The sequence below is a fragment of the Penaeus japonicus genome, unplaced genomic scaffold, assembly GCF_977035675.1.
Source record: "Penaeus japonicus unplaced genomic scaffold, GWHDUDI00000001_assembly GWHDUDI00000020, whole genome shotgun sequence".
NCBI classification, from domain to species: domain Eukaryota; kingdom Metazoa; phylum Arthropoda; class Malacostraca; order Decapoda; family Penaeidae; genus Penaeus; species Penaeus japonicus.
This window is the reverse complement of record NW_028234422.1, coordinates 20,331,710-20,341,709: the sequence shown is the minus strand read 5'-3', so window position 1 is coordinate 20,341,709 and position 10,000 is coordinate 20,331,710.

Below are 10,000 nucleotides of genomic sequence, written 5' to 3'. Positions count from 1 at the left end.
GATGAGGCGAGAGAAAGAGAGCGAGGAGAGAGAGAGAGAGAGAGAAGCAGAGGAGGGAGATGAGAGTACAGGGAGAGGAAGGCGGAGAGAGAGAGAGAGAGGAGCTGGAGGAGGAGAAGAGAAGAGCTGGAGAGAGGATGAGGGAGATGAGGAGGAGCCGAGAGGAGAAGTGGAGAGAGCCACTCCCGCAGCGGAGAGCGCGCGTCGGAGGAGGGAGCGAGACGAGGAGAGGGGGAGCGAGAGAAGGAGAGAAAAGCGAGAAGGAGAGAGAGGAGAACGGAGAGAGGCGAGAGAGAGGCGAGGAGTAGAGGAATGCTAGGAGGATGATGGAGCAGCGAGAGAGTTGGGAGAGAGGACGATGTGAGAGAGAGAAGAGAGGAGGAGAGAGTGGGATGAGCGAGGAGCGAGAGAGAGAGAGAAGGGGAGGAACGAGGAGGCGGAGGGGGGGAGAGGCGATGAGAGAGAGACGCGGAGCGACGATGAAGAGAGAGGAGAGAGCCGAGAGAGCGGGAGAGGGGAGCGGGCGAGGGGAGAGCGGTCGAGTATGCGGAGAGCGAGAGAGAGGAGGGAGAGACTGGAGGCGCGGAGAGGGAGATGAGGAGAAGAGAAGGGGGAGAGGCGGAGATTAGGAGGGTGAGGAGCGGGGGAGGATGAGGAGAGAGAGCGTAGAGAGGAGGAGCTGGAGACGAGGGAGAGGAGAGAGGAGGAAGGGAGCGGGGAGAGGAGTGAGAGAGGCGAGCGGAGCCGCAGAGAGGTGGAGAGGAGGGAGAGAGAGGAGAGAGACCGAGGAGAGTAGAGAGAGAGAGGAATGAGAGTATGGAGAGCAGCGGAGCGTGGGGAGCGGAGGAATGGCGAAGAGATGGAGACGAGAGGAGAGAGGAGGCGCGAGCGGGGGAGGCGGAGGGCATGCGGAGGGAAGGGAGAGAGAGAGAAGCGAGAGAAAGAGTGGAGAGAGGGACAGAGGAGAGAAGGAGAGCGTGACGGAGATGGAGGAGAGAGGTGGGGAGAGCGGGAGAGAAGGAAGACCGGACTGAGGGGGAGAGAGGAGAGGAGGAGAGGCATTGAGGGAGGAGAGAGAGAGAAGGCGGAGAGAGAGAGAGCAGGAGTGCGGAGCAGAGAGCGAGGAGAGGAGAGGGAGAGAAGAGAGAGAAGAGAGAGGAGGAGGGAAGAGAGATGAGGAGGAGAGAGAAAAGGAGAGGGGACGGAGGAGAGAGCGAGAGATGAAGAGCGAGGAGGAGAGGAGGGGAGGAGGTGATAGGATGAGAGGGAGAGAGAGAGAGGAAGAGGACGAGAGGAGAGGGAGAGAGAAGGGCGGAGAGAGGAGAGAGGGGGGAGAGGAGAGAGAGCGGAAGAGGGAGAGAAGGAGAGAGAGAGAGAGAGAGAGAAGGGAGGGGAGAGAGAGGGAGAGAGAGAGAGAGAGAGAGAGAGTGAGGGAAGAGGAGAGAGGAGAGAGGAGGGAGAGGGGGGGAGAGCGAGTGAGGAGAGAGATGAGAAGATGAGATGAGAGAGAGAATGAGTTGTGGGTGGTGGGAGAGAAAAGAGACGATGAGAGAGGGGAGAGGATGAGGAGAGCGAGAGAGGCGGAGATATGACCGGCGGACGAGAGAGAGGAGCGAGAGACGAGGCGGAGAGGAGAGGAGAGAGAAGATGGAGAGAGGAGTGAGACGAGAGAGAGAGAGAGTAGGAGGAGAGAGAGAGGAGGAGCGACGATGGAGGAGAGATGGAGAGAGGAGGAGACGCAGAGGGAGAGAGAGGGAGTGCCGAGAGCAAGGAAGAATGAGAGGAGAGATACGAGAGAGAGAGGCGAGAGTGATTGAGAGGAGGAGAGAGACGAGGGGGAGGAGACGAGGAGATGAGAGGAGGAGGAAGGAGATGTGGGGGAGGGAGAGAGAACGAGAGGAGCACGAGAGGGAGGGAGGGAGAGGAGGAGAGATGGAGGAGATGAGATCGGAGAGGGAGGCGGGGAGGAGAGAGGAGGAAGATGAGAGCGGAGGAGAGAGCGAGGGTGTAGAGAGAGAGAGAGGAGAGAGCGCGCGACGAGAGAAGAGATGCGAGAGAGGGGAGGAGAGGAGGAGACGAGGAGAGCGAAGGCAGAGAGCGAGAGAGGAGGTGAGAGGGGAGAGAGAGAGCGAGAGAGCGCGCGTGAGATAGGAGAAGGAGCGAGGGGGAGAAGCGAGAGGGAGGGGAGCAGAGAGAGAGAGGAGGAGGAGAGGCGAGGCGATGGAGCCGAGAGAGCGCGAGAAGAGGGAGAGGGAGGAAGCGACGAAGAGAGAGAGAGAGCGAGGGAGAGTGAGCGAGAGGAGGAGGAGAGAGAGAACCACAGAGGGAGAGGAGGAGATGATGAGCGAGAGGGAGAGAGAGAGGGATGAGAGGAGTGAGAGGAGGCGATTTGAGGAGGGCGAGAGACGACGAGGGAGAGAGAGAGGCGGAGATTGAGAAAGTGAGGAGGGAAGGAGAAGGAGAGAGAGGGGAGAGAGAGGGAGGAGAGAGAGACGAGAGAGTAGGAGAGGTGTGGGAAGGAGAGATGGAGGCATCGGAGAGAGAGACGAGGAGAGAGGAGGAGAGAGGAGAGGATAGAGAAGGAGGAGAGAGGAGAGAAGACGAGAGAGAGCTGAGGAGCACGGGAGAGGAGAGAGAGATGAGAGCGGAGCTAGAGCGAGAGAGAGGGAGAGTGAGAGAGAGGAGGAGAGGGAGAGAGACGGAGGGGAGAGAGAGAGGAGGGAGATGGAGATGAGGAGAGATGGAGAGAGATGAGAGAAGGCGGGAGACGTGGAGGAGGGAGGAGAGGCTGAAGAGGGCGGCATGGTAGGGAGAGAGGAGAGAGGAGCGAGAGGAGAATGCGGCAAGAGAGAGAGGAGCGAGAGAGAGAGGGGATAGAGAGATTGAGAGAGGAGAGGAGATGGAGACGAGAGAAGAGAGGAGTAGGGCTACGAGGAGGCGGGAGGGACGGAGAGAGCGAGAGGAGACGGAGAGAGAGATGGGAGAGAGAGAGAGAGTGGAGGAGAGAGAGAGAAGAGAATGACGGAGAGAGAGCGAGGAGGAGGAGGAAGAAGATGAGGAGAGAGGAAGAGAGGAAGGAGAGAGGAAGAGAGGGAGGGAGAAGAGAGCGAGAGAGAGACGAGGAGAGCGAGAGAGGGGATGGAGAGAGAGAGACGGGAGACGGAGAGAGAGGAGACAGAGAGGAGAGCGAGAGAGAATGTGGGAGAGGAGAGGGAGATTGAGGGAGGTGAGAGAGAGAGAGGAGAGAGCGAGAGAGAGAGGAGGGAGAGGGAGAGAGAGAGAGGAGAGAGATGAGAGAGAGGAGGAGAGGCGAACGAGGGAGGAGAGAGGAGAGGAGAGAGGATCGGTAAGAGAGGGGAGAGAGTGGAGGAGAGAGGCGAATGAGGAGGAGGAGGGAGAGAGGAGAGGAGCGAGAGAGAGAAGACGAGAGCGAGATTGACATGACCGAGGAGGCAAGCCCGAGAGGATGAGGAGAAAGAGGCGAGAGGATGGAGACGAGAGAGGAGAGAGAGAGGAGAGAGCGAGAGAGCGCGCGAGAGGAGAGAGAAGGAGGAGACGTGAGAGAGAAAGAGGTGAGAGGAAGGAGAGAGGAGAGATGAGGGATGAGGGAGAGGAGGAGCAGAGACCGAGAGAGAGAGAGGAGAACGCGAGAGAGAGAGAGAGAGCTGGTAACTGAGGAGAGGGAGCAGAGAGAGAGTCGATGAGAGAGAGAGAAGGGAGAGAGAAGGAGATGGCAGAGGGACGAGAGGGGAAGAGCGGAGAGAGGAGAGAGGTGACGGAGAGAGAGGAGGAGAGGGAGCTGAGAGAGGGCGAGAGATGGGAGAGAGGGGAGGAGGAGAGCGAAGCGAGGAAGCGAGAGAGAGGAGCGCAGAGGGTGCGCGGGCGGCAGAGGAGAGAAGGAGGGAGAGAGAGGGAGGAAGAGAGAGAGCGAGAGCGGAGTGCGAGATGAGGATGAGCGAGAGAGAGACTCATTCGGTACACTTCCTCCCCACACACATTTCCCCAACCACCAATTCCTGCTTGTCAGACAGTGCGATCAATATCAAAAATTGTATAATCATCGCGTACTACGGACGATTCTCTAGCCATCAAATGCCGATGCCATGCTATTACTTGGTATTATCCAGCATCCGATGAGGTGATATTCCTCATGATCTTTTCTTCTAGACATGGGACGTCACACGGGGCGCAGGCGAGGGCGCTGGTGGTCCTGTGCTGGCAAGGGCGAGGCTGCGACACCGTTACCAGGGGGATCTAAAAGACATCCACCTTCCCTCTACGCTCTTTGTCACCTCTTGCTTTTCTTCCTTCTCCTCCTCCTCCTCCTCCTCCTCCTCCCCTTTTTCTTCTTCCGTCAACATCACCAACACTACTTCCTCCTCCTCCTCCTCCCCTTTTTCTTCTTCCGTCAACATCACCAACACTACTTCCTCCTCCTCCTCCTCCCCTTTTTCTTCTTCCGTCAACATCACCAACACTACTTCCTCCTCCTCCTCCTCCCCTTTTTCTTCTTCCGTCAACATCACCAACACTACTTCCTCCTCCTCCTCCTACTCCTTCATCCTTCTTCCCCTCCTCCTTCAACCCTCCTCCTCTTCCCCTTCTCTCTCCTCCCTTACTTCTTCCCTTACTTTCCTTCCTTTTTCCTCTTCCACCTACCTCCCCTTCCCCCTCCCCCCTCCCTCCTCCCCCACCCTCACACAGACACTAAAAGGCTTCCTTCCAATGCCATCATTAGTCAGCGGATGAGCCGCAGTACGTGAGTGTCTCCCAATTGGCACTTGGCTCCCGGCCTGGCGGCGCGGTGGACCGACTGCTTTCGGAAAGAGAATTATACTAACGGGAAGGGGGGAGGGAGATAGAGGGGTAGGGGTAGGGGGAGATAAAGGGAGGGAGGTAGAGGGGTAGGGGGAGGGAGAGATAAAGGGAGGGAGGGAGGTAGAGAGGGAGAGAGAGGGGGTAGATAGAGGGAGAGGAAAAGGGGGAGATGGAGTCAGGGAGATAGAGGGGGGGGGGGGCAGGGAGGAGGGAGAGGGAGTTTGATAGAGGGGGAGGGGAAAGGAGGAGAAGGAGGGAGAGGGGGAGAGATGGGAGGGGGGAAGTGAGAAAAAAAGAAAAAAGAGACGGAGTGAGGGAAGGAGGTAGGAAGGGAGGGAAAGATATATTTATATATATACATACATATATGTATATATATATATATATATATATATATATATTTATATATATATATATATATATATATATATATAGAGAGAGAGGAAGAGCGCGCGCGCCTCGCAGCGCGCGCTCTCGCTAGAGCGCGAGGGCGTCATCTATGCGCTCTCGCTCGCGCTGCGCTCTCTAGCGCCCTATCTCTCCCTCACTGGCGTCAGCGCTCCGCCCACACCGCGTCGGCGCCCCGCGACAGGCGCCACTCCGGGAGGTTCCCGCATTCACCACGGAGGTTGACCTTAATGACTGTTCTACACACATGGACAAAACCACACGCACACAAACACGCAGACATACACCCACACACACACATGCACGCACACGCGCGGTCACAGAACATCACAGAATATGGTTGGAAGAGGCATCCTCTGTGACGTCACTCGGTCGAGAAAGTTTGCGAAATTTCATTCTTTCTCTCTCTTGGCCTTCTGTGTGTCCTCTCTCTCCATCTCTCTGTCTCCCTTCTCGATTTATTGATCTCTCTCACCCTCTTCCTCCCTCTTCGCATTTTTTTCTGATTCCTCTCTCTCTCTCTCTCTCTCTCTCTCTCTCTCTCTCTCTCTCTCTCTCTCTCTCTCTCTCCTCCGGCTCCGCTCTCCCCTGCCCCTTTCTCCTCTCCCTCCCTCTCTCTCTCTCCTCACTTCCTCTTCTCTCCTCTCCCATCCCTCTCTCTCTCTCCACTCTGCCTCTCCCCTCCTCTCCCTCCTCTCTCTTCTTCTATCCTCTCCCCCCTCTCTACGTTAAGTCCCCTCATCTCCTATCCCCTCCCCTCCACCTCTTCACCCTACCTCTCCACATCCTACCCGCTCTCTCTCTCATTGTCTCTCGTTCCAACTGTCTATCTGATTTTCGTTTTATCATATATTGTGAGTTACAAGTTTATGAGTAACTCGTTATAGCATGGGTAATATGAAATATTAAGAGTTAATTGGTACAAGATGAGTAATAAGTTGCAGATGATAGCATTGCATAAGCATTCCTTAGAAGTACTTCGTACTGCAGACACTGTGGACGGACAACCCTCTGCGGTCGAGAGGATGCCTAAAATTTTGGCCTTGGGATTGTCCGGTGTTGGGTTTCCGGCAGCTGTTGTCACTGCTATCATGCCCCTTCTGTTAAGCAACGAAAATGGCGGTTGGCACTGATACTGAGTTGTTTTGGTTGGTTTGTTGTTGTCGAATACGTTTAGTTAACTATGATTAGCTGAAAAATCAATATGATAATGCCTAGAAAGACGAGTTGTCAATAAATCATTCATAAAATTGCAAATGAAGGAAGTATCGAAAGCAGCGGAGAGCAGATTATAAAGGAATAATCTTCGAAAGGACAGTCTGTAATGGAGATCATGAGTAATAAAACTTGTCATGAATGATAGCAATAAAATGTAAACAACTGTGGATAAGGAAAGATGATAAAATGAGAATGACAGATAGACAATGGTTTAAGAAAAAATATTTGTGACGAAGAATGATCATAAAAGAGAAAGGACAATAACAAATATACGAAAAGGATTTAGCAAGTTATAAAAAGATACTTTTTTTTCTTTTTTCCCCCTTTTTCCAAGCGAAAAAACATACTCTGAACTCTCGCTGAGACTATGAACATATTAAGAAAAAGTTAGCGATTGTTATAGTTATTGGCTCTTTTTGAGACGAAACAATTTTGTTGCTTTATTTTTGATGAAGGTGATGGTAATTACGATGAAAATCATAATAACGATAATGATGACGATAATGATAACGATGATCGTAATGAGGATGATAATAAAATTCGTAATGCTAATGATGTTTAACAAAGAGAAAGATAATGATACTAATGATAATGACTATGTACACTAACATTTTAATGGAAATAATAAGGATAACAATTACACTCATTACTATCATTATCAACAACATCATCATCATAATCATCATTATCCCCCTCACTATTATCAAAATCATCATCCATTTTATATCATTGTCATCAACTGTATTGCTATCATCATTATAAGCATTGTTGTCATCATCATTGCCGTTGTTATCATTATTACCATCATCATTATCATCGTTATCATAATCCTAACTATTATTACTATAATTCCCATTACGATCAACACTATTATCAAGATATGAATACTTTGTTTAATCAGTCGTGCACACATTCAGGATTCTGCGGTTTCTTTGTATATGAGTGTGACTCCGTGTCTCTGTACACGTGTGTCTATCTATATATACGCAAGCACGCACGCACAGACACACACACACACGCACAAACACGTGTGTGTATGTGTTTTCTTTCTGGGCTATGTATGTATATGTGTATTGAATATATATATATATATATATCTATATATATATATAAAATTATATATTCATATAATATATAAACCTTCACATGTAGCCATATATTTATTACAAGGACTCTTCACCATATATCCCTATATAATATATATATATATAATAATATAATAGATATATATTATATATATATATATATATATATAATACAACACATATCAATGTACATATATTTTATTACAAAGGACTCTCACTTTTAACTGATATAGAATAATATATATATTATAATATATAGATACATATATATAAATATATATATATATATATACAGCATCTTAATAAACCAAAATGAAACGTCTATAATCCACTTTTCGATTCACTGCTAGTTCGCGGAATAACTGAATCAATCTTTTGTTGTTAAAGAAACGTTTTCCAGAAGACTCGCAGTAGACAATGTGAGTGAAAATTCCTGATGTTATTCACTATCATGATTGAATAAAGTAGAAAACAATCTGATAAGGTCAAGTGTGCAAACTCAATATGACGAAAAAGAGAAAGGAGAGGAGAGATTAAAAAAAATATAGAAAGGAAAAGAGAGAGAGAGAGAGAGAGAGAGAGAGAGAGAGAGAGACAGAGAGACAGACAGAGAGAGAGAGAGGGAATGGAGGGAGTGAGAAGAAAATTTATATAAATATACAGAGTTTGCAAAAAAACAAATCTAACTAGTCAGGCTGATGAGGATACCAAAATAACACGCGGACATGCTATATTCTCGCTTCCATGCGTCAACAGGATATGAGGCAAATGACACATCTGGTTACTCACACAAGTCTGGCCGTCTAGACCGCACGCACACACACAAAACGACAGGAGAGAGACGAGAGAGGGGATGTGAGAGAGGAAGAGAGAGAGTGAAGAAGAAAAAGAGAGGAAAAGGGAGAAAATTTAGGGGGAATGGAGAGAGAAGAGAGAGAGAGAGGGGAAAAAAGAGAGGGAGAGATTGAGAGAGATTGAGAGAGAGAGAGAGAGATTGAGAGAGAGAGAGAGAGTGAGGAGAGAGATTGAGAGAGAGAGAGAGGGGGGGGGGGGAGAGATTGAGAGAGAGGGAGAGAGATTGAGAGAGTGTGTGTGAGGAGAGAGAGAGAGAGGGAGGGAGTGAGGAGAGAGAGAGAGAGAGAGAGAGAGAGAGGGAGAGAGAGAGAGAGAAAGAGAGAGAGAGAGAGAGAGAGAGAGAGAGAGAGAGAGAGAGAGAGAGAGAGAGAGAGAGAGAGAGAGAGAGAGAGAGAAGAGATAGACGATGATGATAGACGTGATGGATTGAAAACTATAGATAAATATTTTGCCATATAGACAGTAAATAGTCTTTTGTTTGAGGGGATGGGGGAGATTTAGATATTTTAATAGCATATCTATATTTTGTTTTTTATGCATGTATTTATGTATGTATGCATACGTATATACGATATAAAGCTAAAGTGTGTCAGGAAAATATTTCTACCCCGACCGAGCCTGTCCTGTTGCTCTTCAAAAGAGGAAGAAAAACGGGCGCCATTACAAGGACTCAATTATTTTGGTTCTGGAAGTGTAAATAGGCGGCGATTTGGCCACAATTCTTCGGTAAGAATGTTTGAGGTAATAGCCAAAGTGGAGGACACTTACCACTGGGTGTGAAGGGTTTTACGCTGCAAATAGCTTTCGGATTTTCCGATGTGTGCCTTTTTCTCTGTGTGTGCGAGCGAGCGCGCGCGCGTGTGTTTGGATAAGTATATGTGCTTTTGGGTAAATAGCGAAAGTGTGTGTGTGTGTGTGTGTGTGTGTGTGTGTGTGTGTGTGTGTGTGTGTGTGTGTGTGTGCGTGTGTGAGTGTATGTAGATGTGTGTATTTGTATGTTTGTGGTAGTGTTTCTCTGTTTGTGTGGATGCATTTATGTGGATGCATAAAGTTACGCAGACGAAAGAGGTAAGATGGAAGACGGAAGAACATGAAGAAAACACCATGCATCCCCTCTCTCTTCCCTTCCTTTTCTTCATTCTTCCAATCTTTTCTTTTCTCCCGTCCCATTTCTTCTTTTCCCCTCCCCCACCTATGCGCCCCCCTAGTTAACCTCCACCTCTCCTCTTCCTCCCTCTCTCCCCCATTCCTCCTTCTTCCCCTCTCCCGTCTCCCCCTACCCCTATCCCATTACCTGACCGCCCACCCCCACCCCACCTTCCCCAGTTCATGAAATCCCCATTGTTGTTACCTGTGGCGTTGTTGTTTTGTTTCGTTCGCTTCCATTTCTATATCACGAAAGTGACAATTTCTTCATACATTTAGATCACAATACAATGTAGATAACGATACTCAGTGAACAATAAGAACTGAACATTTCTCACACGTAATGGAACTAGAATTGTAGCTGGGAGTGATATGATACAAGAGGTGGCATTTCAGATAATAGATGGAGACACATAGATGGTTAGATAGATTCTGATCGCAGATTTGGCGCCGAGAGATGTATGAGATAA